General features: G+C 40.1%; 1 pseudogene; it reads right to left on the bottom strand.

The window, feature by feature from the left end:
- Nucleotides 1-8,808: 8,808 nt before the first annotated feature.
- On the bottom strand, nucleotides 8,809-9,737 carry LOC123429896 (annotated as a pseudogene).
- Between the last annotated feature and the right edge of the window lie 503 nt (nucleotides 9,738-10,240).

The following is a 10,240-nucleotide window of genomic DNA, read 5'->3' as shown; positions in this document are numbered from 1 at the left end:
GAGGAGAGAGCCAGCTGAGGGTGCGGAAACACTCACCGGTGACTCGCTCGTCTGATGGAAGAGGATTTGGCTGTGGGGGAAGCTCCATGTCAACGGCAGCACATCTCCGGCGGACAGCAGCTCCGGTGAGATGCGGAAATCGACGGCAGAGAGCTCCTGCAATCACATTAAGCGATTGGTAAGAAGGGAAGGAGCTCCTGGACGCGAATGGAAGCCTCTGGAGGTCCTACCGATGCTTACAGACTCGGGAATGGTCGGATCCCGAAGCTGGTCGGGGCGGCCGGAGCTGGGGAAGAAGGTCCCTCGAGGGCCTCCTCCTGGATCGGCTCGTGCAGGGGAGTGAAGGTGGAGTGTGGAGAGGTGCGAGATGGGTTCCGAAGCTGTGGGGAGGGGCTATACTTATAGGCGCCGCAGGAGGAGCGTCGGCATTAATTCCGGCAAGCAATTCGGGTGATGCAGAGACTCGAGCAGGTGATTAGGTAGTGTCGATCGAGCCTAACCACCATGGGGGCCTCATTTTTGACCAAAGGGGAGCTGGTCATCGACTAAGACAACGCGGTGACGACGAGGCCATTGCTGAGCTCTGCGGCAGCAGAAACCGTGTTGTGAGCATCTCGGTGCGTGGCAACGGCTTTCGCGGCGTGCACTGTGGATGGGGAACACGCGGAGGCTAGAGAGGCAATGGACGGTGCCAGGCAGCGCGGGGCTGTAGCAGGGAGATGTTGCGGTTGTTGCAGAGCCGCTGCCGGAGCTTGGCCAACTCTGTCAGCTAGCCACCGACAAGGAGAAGACTCCAAGGCGATGTGTGGCGCAAGGGATAAGCTCGACGCATAGGATCTACGGCTAAGGCGATGACACTGACGAGATTGATGAGGGGTAGAGAGTTGCGGCTCTGACTGAAGTTGGTCTGAATTAAATTCACACAAGCAGAGTCAGAGTGCAGATGAGGTGCTCGATGATTTGAAAAAGATATCTGCTGGATGAATTGGGAGCTAAAAATTTGTGGGGGGCACTCTTACTGGAAGAATAGGCGGTGTATAATTTTTCGAAATTTTTGGAGAAAATTGGGGCAGGTTTACAGAAAAAATAAGTTTATGGGGTCAAACAAAATTTCAAATTTTTGAACTTGGCAGCTCAACGTTTTAGGTGGAAATGAGATAAGACACTAAGGGCTTCAAACTGCAAGAGTTTGGGGTCAAGACTCGAAAGGAACAAAGGGGTTTTCTTTGCAAAATGGCAGGGGTTCAAACTAATTACAGAAAATCCCTTTTATTCAAATAAAATCATTAAGCGTGATCCATCCCTTCTAAAGTTTTGGGACACATTCAAAAAAACTTTAGGGCTAGGGAAGGTGTAAAAAGATTTAAAACAGAAGGTGATGAGTAAATATTTTTGAAAGAAATAATAGAAGGTTTATGGAAAGATTTCCAAATTTGGAAAAGAAAGAATATTCTCTCAACCATTTCATTTTCAGAAAGGGCCAACAGAATATATCTAAAACTTGTTTGGTGGAAAAAAAAAGATTCAAAAGGTTTTCTCAAGAAGGTTAGAAAGCCAAAAAATTATAAATCCAAGTAAATCAAGGAAATAAAAATTTAAAAATCTTGGGTGTTACAGAACTTCTCATATATTCAATTATCTTTACGAAAGTTTATTTATATCCCTCTTGGATGCCCATCATATTTGGACTAAATTAATAACCTAAGCCAATTGTCGTGATGTTTTATACTCTCAAAATAATATAAGTGGATCATGAGAGTTCATCAATTCCTATACAATAAAACCACTGTCGTGCTCTAAAAAGATATAAGTGAAGTACTAGAGCAACTACCTAGGTCAAAAGATATAAGTGAAGCACATAGTGTATTCTAATAAATTCACAATTAATTTGTGTTCCTCTCAAATGGTGTATCCAGCAAGAATGATTGTGGCAAACGAAAAATCAAAGACTCATATCATACAAGAAGCTCCAAGCAAAACACATATCATGTGGTGAATAAAAATATAGCCTCAAGTAAATTTAATGATGGATTGAAGACAAAAGAGGGGATGCCATCCGGGCCATCCCCATGGTTAGATGCTTGGTTGTCCTTGAATATTACCTTGGTGTGCCTTGGGTATCCCCAAGCTTAGTCTATTGCCACTCCATATTCTGTAGTCCATTAAAACTTTACCAAATAAACTTGAAAACGTAACAACCCAAAACTTAATAGAAAACTCGTGATATCCGTTAGTATAATAAAATAAATCACCACTTTAGGTACTGTGGTGAACTCATTCTAACTTTATATTGGTGCAATATATACTTAATTCCAATTTCTCCATTGTTAATAGCCCCTGATACTACCCATAGATTCATCAAAATAAGCAAACAACACAATGAAAACAGAATCTGTCAAAAACCGTATAGTCTGTAGTATTCTGGAAAGTTCGTATAGTTTTGTAATTTCAAAAATTCTGAAAATTTATAAAAAATAGAAAATTTTTATGTAAATTAACTGTAAACAATTCTGAATTTTTCGTCGCTTCTGTGATTTTTAAGAATTCCGATACTAGACGCAAAAGTTTTTATTTTTATAGAATCAAATAAACAATCTTCTAGATCTACCCAAAGGACTTACTTGGCACAAACACTAATTTAAAGCATAAAGGAAAATATAACCATGGGTGAGATGATATATTTATAGGAAAACAGGAATAAAAAGGTGGAAACAAAAATAAAGTTGAGTTGCCACCCAACAAACGCTATCGTTTAACACCCCTAGCTAGGCATAAGGCAATAGATCTAGGTATTATCATCTTTGGCATGTATTCCATAAGTAGCCCTCATAATAGATTCATATGGCAACTTAATTTTCTTTCTTGGAAATTGTTCCATGCCCTTCCTTAATGGAAATTGAAATCTAATGTTTCTTTCTTTCATATCAATAATTGCACCAATTGATGTAAGTAAAGGTCTACCAAGAACTATAGGACATGTAGGATTGAAATCTCTATCAACCACAATAAAATCTATAGGCACATAATTCCTATTTGCAACAATAAGAACATCATTAATCCTTCCAAGGGGTTTCTTAGTAGAGGAATCCACTAGATGAAAATTTAAATAACAATCCCAAAGTTCACGAAAACCTAACACATCACACAAAGTTTTTGGAATAGTGGAAATACTAGCACCCAAATAACATAAAGCAAAGCACTCAAAATATTTAATCTTAGTTTTTATAGTGGGTTCCCACTCATCAAAAAGTTTTCTAGGGATAGAAACTTCCAATTCAAGTTTTTGTTCAAAATATTTCATCATAGCATCAACAATGTGCTTAGTAAAAGACTTATTTTGACAATAAGCATGGGGTGAATTACATATGAATTGCAACAAGGAAATACAATCAATCAAAGAGCAATTTTCATAATTAAATTCCTTGAAATCCAAAAGAGTGGGTTCATTTCTAGCTAAAGTTTTGACCTCTTCAATCCCACTTTTATCAGAAAATTTATTAATATCATCACCCACAAAATCATTGGGACGCCTTATAGATAATGTTGACTCATCTCTAGACCAATATTGATCAAGTTTTTATTGGTAATAAATATTTAATATGAGAAACACCAATCACTTTAAGATATTCAACATTATTATCATGAAAACTCGAAGAACAAGCTTTTACAAACCAATCTCGCTTAGCACACATCCTAGCAGTTCATTCCGTAATTTAATTAATAGAAATTCTAATAGATTTTAAAGACTCATTATTATCATGTTTGGGTGGCACACATCTCAACTTCAAAGAATCAATCTCAAGAGAAATCTTATCAACGTTCCTAGCCAAATGACCAATCATAAGCAATTTTTGTTCTACCATAGCATTAAAATTCTTTTGAGAACTTACAAACTCTTTAATATTATTCTCAAGATAAGAGGGTAGCTTATAATAATTTCCATAAGAATTGTTGTAATAATTACCATAATTATTAGACAAATTACTAGGAAACGGCCTAGGATTAAAATTGCCTCTATACGCGTTATTGCCAAAATTGTTCCTACCAACAAAATTCACATCAATAGATTCATTATTATTCCCAATCAAATAAGACAAGGGCATATCATTAGGATAAAGAGGAGAATACTTGTTAGCAATCAATTTCATTAGTTCATCCACCTTTCCACTCAAATTATTAATTTCATCAATTACGTGCACTTCTTTACTAGTAGAAGATCTTTCGGTGTGCCATTGAGAATAATTTTCCATAATATTATCTAGGAGTTTAGTAGCTTCTCCTAATGTAATTAACATAAAAGTACCACCCGCGGCGGAATCCAAAATATTTCCAGATGCAAAATTCAATCCCGCATAAAAAATTGTGTGATCATCCATAAACTTAAACCATGTGTATGGCAATTTATTATCATTATTTTCATCCTCTCAAAAGATTGTGCAACATATTCCTAAGGGAGATGATCTCAGCGGTAGAAAAATACTTGGAAATAAAAGAATCTTTACACTTGTTCCATGAATCAATACTATTTTTAGGCAAATTTGAAAACCAAGTTTTAGCACGATCTCATAATGAGAAAGGAAATAGCTTCAATTTAACAATATCATTATCCACATTTTTTATCTTTTGCATATCACACAATTGAATAAAACTATTTAGATGGGATGCAACATCGTCATTAGGACTACCACCAAGCTGTTCTTTCATAACAAGATTCAACAAAGCGGCATTAATTTAATAAGATTCCGCACTAGTGGAAGGGGCAATAGGAGTACTAATAAAATTATTTTTATTAGTATTGGCAATGTCACAGAACTTGGTATTTTCTTGATATATTATGACAAAGAAAACAATCTAGCACTCAAACAAAATGCAAATGGAAAGACGAAAGGAAAGAGGGCGAAACAAAAGGCAAATATTTTTGTGTTTTTCCGAAATTGTTTTAGAAGTGGGGGAGAGGAAAATGAGAGACAAATGGCAAATAATATAATGCGAGAGATGAGAGTTTATGATGGGTAGTTGGTAGGCTTGGTGGAGATCTCCCCGACAATGGCACCAGAAATTATTCCTACAACTTCTCGAGGTTTTGTTGGTTTTTCCCTTGAAGAGGAAAGGGTGATGCAACATGGTAGAAGTAAGTATTTCCCTAAGTTAGAAAACCAAGGTATTAATCCAGTAGGAGATTCATGCAAGTCCCCAATAGATGCACCTGCACCAACTAACAAACACTCGCACCCAACATGATAAGGGGGTTGTCAATCCCTTCTTGGTCACTTGCCAGGGTGTGATCTAATAGAGATGGATGAAAGAAAGTAGAAATAAATTGCAACGGTGTCAGAAACTAATCTTAACTTGGCAAAAAAATATACCATGGAAAATAGATCCGGGGCCCATAGGTTTCTCTAGAGGCTTCTCTTGAAAGAAAGCATAAGGCGGGTAAACAAATTACTGTCAAGAAATTGATAGAAAAGCACAATGCTATGATGATATCCAAGGCAATGATCATGAATATAGGCATCACGTCTATGACAAGTGAACCGACTCCTGCCTGCATCTACTACTATTACTCCACACATCGACCGACTCCTACCTACCTTTAGAATATTAAGTTCAAGAGGGCAGAGTAACACATTAAGAAAGATGACATGATGTAGATGAATGCACTCCAGAAATATGATTTATAACCCATATTTTTATCCTTATTCGCAACAATACTATACGTGTCATGTCCCTTACTAAGTTACTCGGATTGAGCATAACAAGATTGAACCCAACACAAATCACCTCTCCCATTGCAAGAAAAACCAATCTCGTTGGCCATACCAAACCAATAATTCAGAGAGAAATACAAAGCTGTCAAATCATGCATATAAGAATTAAGACAAGACTCAAATATTATTCGTAGATAGTCTGATTGTAATTCCACAATTCATTGTGTCTTGACAAACGCATCGCAAAACAGTATTACATCAAATTGATCTCTAAGAAGATCGAGGACAACATTGTATTGAAAATCAAAGAGATAGAAGAAGCCATATAGCTACTAGCTATGGACCCGTAGGTCTGTGGTAAACTACTTACACATCATTGGAGGGGTAGCAAGGTTGATGTAAACCCCGTCCGTGATTCAATCCCCCTCCGGCAGATCGCTGGAAAAGGCACCAAGATGGGATCTCGTGGTTCGGGAACTTGTGACGACAGAAAAGTATTTTTATGGACGCTTTTGATGATTGGGCCATATTTGAGAATATATAGGCCACTAATTAGGGCTGGGGACTAATAAGGGGCCCACAAGGGGGTGCGTTACCCTAGGGTGCGCCCCTATGTCTTTTCGTCGACTTGTGGCTCTTCGGGCCCCCTCTCCAAGTCTCTTAGGTCTCTTCCGGTCAAATATAAATATCCGTAAAGTTTTATTCCGTTTGGACTCCGTTTGATATCCCTTTCTGAAAAAGTCAAAAGCAAGGAAAAAACATCAACTGGCAGTGGGCACTAGATTAATAGGTTAGTCCCAAAAACGATATAAAATAGCACCATCACTATTGAAATTCAGAAATTTGCCATCTACCACGGCGGACGGCAAAGGGGGGAACCACGGACGGCAAACGCTTTACTGTCGGTCAGCAGACGGCAAACTAGACGGTAAAAAAAATCCGGTGAAGAGGTTCTTTGCCGTCTGCTTTTGTAAAGCGGACGGGAAAGAATCTTTGCCATGACGGGGCAGACAGCAAATTAATTGGGACGACATATACTGCAACGGCCCCATTAAGTGTTAACGGCAGGCCTCCTCTCTTTGCCGTCTGCCATCCCACTCTTTGCCATGTTGGGGCAGACGACAAAGAGGGGAGAGAGAGGGGGCTGATTCACCCCTTTGCCGTCTGCCCACCCCCCTTTGCCATGTGGGGGCAGACGGCAAAGAGGGGAGAGAGAGGGGGCATATTCCCCCCTTTGCCGTCCGCCTACACCCCTTTGCCATGTGGGGGCAGACGGCAAAGAGGGGAGAGAGAGGGGACAGATTCCCCCCTTTGGCGTCTGCTATCCCCCCTTTGCCATGTGGGGGCTGACGGCAAAGGGGGGAACCAGCCCCTTTTTAATTTATTTTTTATTATATCCAACATTTTTAACAATAATCAGGATATATATATATTTGACATAAATAAATTTCTTTCCGTACTCATAACCATATTAAAATAACTCTCATCCATAGTGCATACATATTATGCAAGTTGCATCCGTACCAAACCATATATTACACTAGTTCACTACAAGAAATCTGTTAGTCGATGATGGTCCCTGTCCGTCATCGATCATCCAAAAACTGTCATGCATGCCCATGCATCACGGATTTGGAATCCATCACGTATATTGCGTCATAATTTGATATAGCACCATCCTTGACGGTTCTTTACCATCACGGATTTGCCCCGGCCCGCCCGGCCCAACCTAGGATATGACGGAACAATCTGTCACCGATTTACATGACATGGATGCAACATGACATCTTCGTGGATCTAACATGGAGGCCAGCATGGCCCATGTAGTAACCAACCCAATTAGGTATTGGCCAAATAATTTCAATCTAGTCCAACCGATTAGCCCTTCTTTTCACCCAACTTATCTTCACAATGCATCATAATTTACAACAAGACATGCAATTCTATTCATTCAACAAGACAATACAGATTCCAAACAATCTGGTCTCATTTCAAAAAGCAAAATTAATATCAAAACATCACAAGCATATTTACAAGGTGCTATAAGCATAAGCATTTAATAAAAATCAAGTAACATGACATCATTGAAACTACACTACTATATGATTTTAATCTCCAACACTACACCGCCAGTTCTAGGAAGCTTTTCAGACCCAAGTAATTCCTGCTAAAAAGCCTCGGTCGATAGTAACACGAACTAACTGCCAAACCTGAAAAGAATCCAAAACACAAATAATTACACTGCATAACATACAACTCCCAAATGAATATGTAGAGTAATAATATTAGTTGTACAAATGCGACAATAATAATACCAAAAAGTAGGGAATATGCTAGTGATAACACTGAAATTTTGAGACTGCACAAATGCAGTATGCAGCAGATCGAACACTAGTCAATCTGAAGCAAAGATGATGTAAAATCTATTAGTAATCTTAAAAAAAACACAGAACCTTCACTCCATCGTTCCTTGAGATTGCATTTCTGTGTATACATCAGGTAATATTTGAATTGAATAAGACATCACTAATGAAGTTTGTTTCAAGGGTTTCACATAATCTAGCTTCTTGGCTTCTAGCATCGCCATTGCTTGCTACCATAATCTAGCTTGCAGGCCCAAAGAAGAAGGGAAATAGAAGGCAGTAACAAAGTTCATTTCAAGGGTTTCACTTTGTGTCACCTATTTGAACAAAGTAGAAGCAATCATATTTTATACACGCCACCTCCTGATTATTGTCTATACAATAAAATGAATCTAAGGAAAAGTACTATAATAAAATGTATATTGACAATGAAGGAACTAAACTTTTATTAACAACACATTAGTTAATGATATGCAAAAAGAAGTATTCACATGATTTTCTAAGTGAATCAGTTGCTTCCTGTAAAGAGCCCTCAACTAAAAGTATAAAAAGTAAATAATTCAAGGGAATATACATAGATATCATTTTTTTTATTTATTTCTGGTTGTATACATATAATTTCAGTTTAACTTAGCACATCATTGATTAATATTAATACCAAAAAGTAGAGAATATGCTAGTAATAACACTAAAATTTTGAGACTGCACAAATGCACTATACAGCAGATCAAACACTACTAAATCTGAAGCAAAGATAATATAACATCTATTAGTAATCTTAAAGAAACACACAGAACCTTCACTTCCATCGCTCCTTGAGATTGCATTTCTCTATACACAGAGGGAAGCATTGATTTGGCCCAATGGTTATGGTGCAAGACTACATCAGCTAGCACAAGAACAACAAATTTAATTTATTTCATGGCTTAAGCATCCTCGAAAACTCAATAACACATTTACACAAAAGCTTATAAATCTCATAATACATTTTAATTATATTCCTTCTTCGGTGTCAAATGATTGAATAACTAACCGTAAATAGTTCACATAAATGTATGTTAGTAGCAGCAGACTAGCACACAAGCACACCCTACACAGTATGACACACATGATTAGTTGGTGGATCCAGGCAGGAATTTCATGCCATGAACACACGCTAGCCGATCGGGTAACAGTTTCATAGTCAGAATTTTGGCAACCTGGGATCTAATGTTAACATCATTCATGAATCATATAGCACATCCTAAATACTATTGTGCATTCCTGACATCTGACCCTGTTCGAAAAAAACCAACCACCGAATCACAGTCGAATCGATGGCTTGGAGCAACCCTAAATCCTAGAGGCTACGCATCCAAATCTAGCGCCCGTCTCCCGAGGAGCGGATGAGGCGGCGCCTCGCACAGTATGTACCTAGGTCGATGTCGCAGCGGGCGGAGGAGCAGTCCGAGTGCTGCACGGCGAGGTCGGCGAAGGAGGCGCGGCCGGCGAGGATCTTGGCCCGGAGCTCACCGAGGCACGCGGCGGCGTCGGCGTGCGTGGTGGCGGAAATGACCTGGCCCTCGGGGTCCTACCAGAACGCCTTGCGCCGGGACCCCTCATGCTTGATCAGGATGTGCGACGCGCGCACTGTCTCCTCCCACGATGCAGACCGCGTCGACGCCATCTCTTCCTCCCTTGCTCCGCCGCTCGCCGCTCCGATTGCTTCAGCAGTAGGGAGGTGGAGCAGGAGATGGTTGGGAGAGCGGCAAGGGAGATCGACGGGGAGGCAGCGGCGCGGGAGATCTAGGGGTCGGCAGCCATGCATGCAGGGAGGTTGGGCATGGATCTGAATCGGGAGGAGAGGGGGAGAGGAGTCGGCGGCCGTGGACGGTTGTGGATAGGGTTGTCGTGGTCGTGGGGAGAGACGTGAGGCTGTGGCATGTGAATTAAATGGGTTGGCTCCAAATTTTTGTAATTCCCCGTGTCGATGACTTGAAAGTTTGCTCCGCGCGCTTCCTGTTTCGGACTTTGCCGCTATTATTTTTTCCTTCGCACGCTTCCAGTTTCAGACTTTGTCCCGTGGGTGACCAGATGGTGTATATAACTTGGAAAGCTAAACCCGCTTGGGCCCGTATGATCTATCCATGACGGTTTTCGTGACAGTACCTCGACATCCGTCATTAAGGG

Source organism: Hordeum vulgare, chromosome 2H (assembly GCF_904849725.1).
Source record: "Hordeum vulgare subsp. vulgare chromosome 2H, MorexV3_pseudomolecules_assembly, whole genome shotgun sequence".
NCBI classification, from domain to species: Eukaryota; Viridiplantae; Streptophyta; class Magnoliopsida; order Poales; family Poaceae; genus Hordeum; species Hordeum vulgare.
The sequence above is the reverse complement of the archived record's forward strand: the minus strand, read 5'-3'. Positions and strand labels throughout refer to the sequence as shown.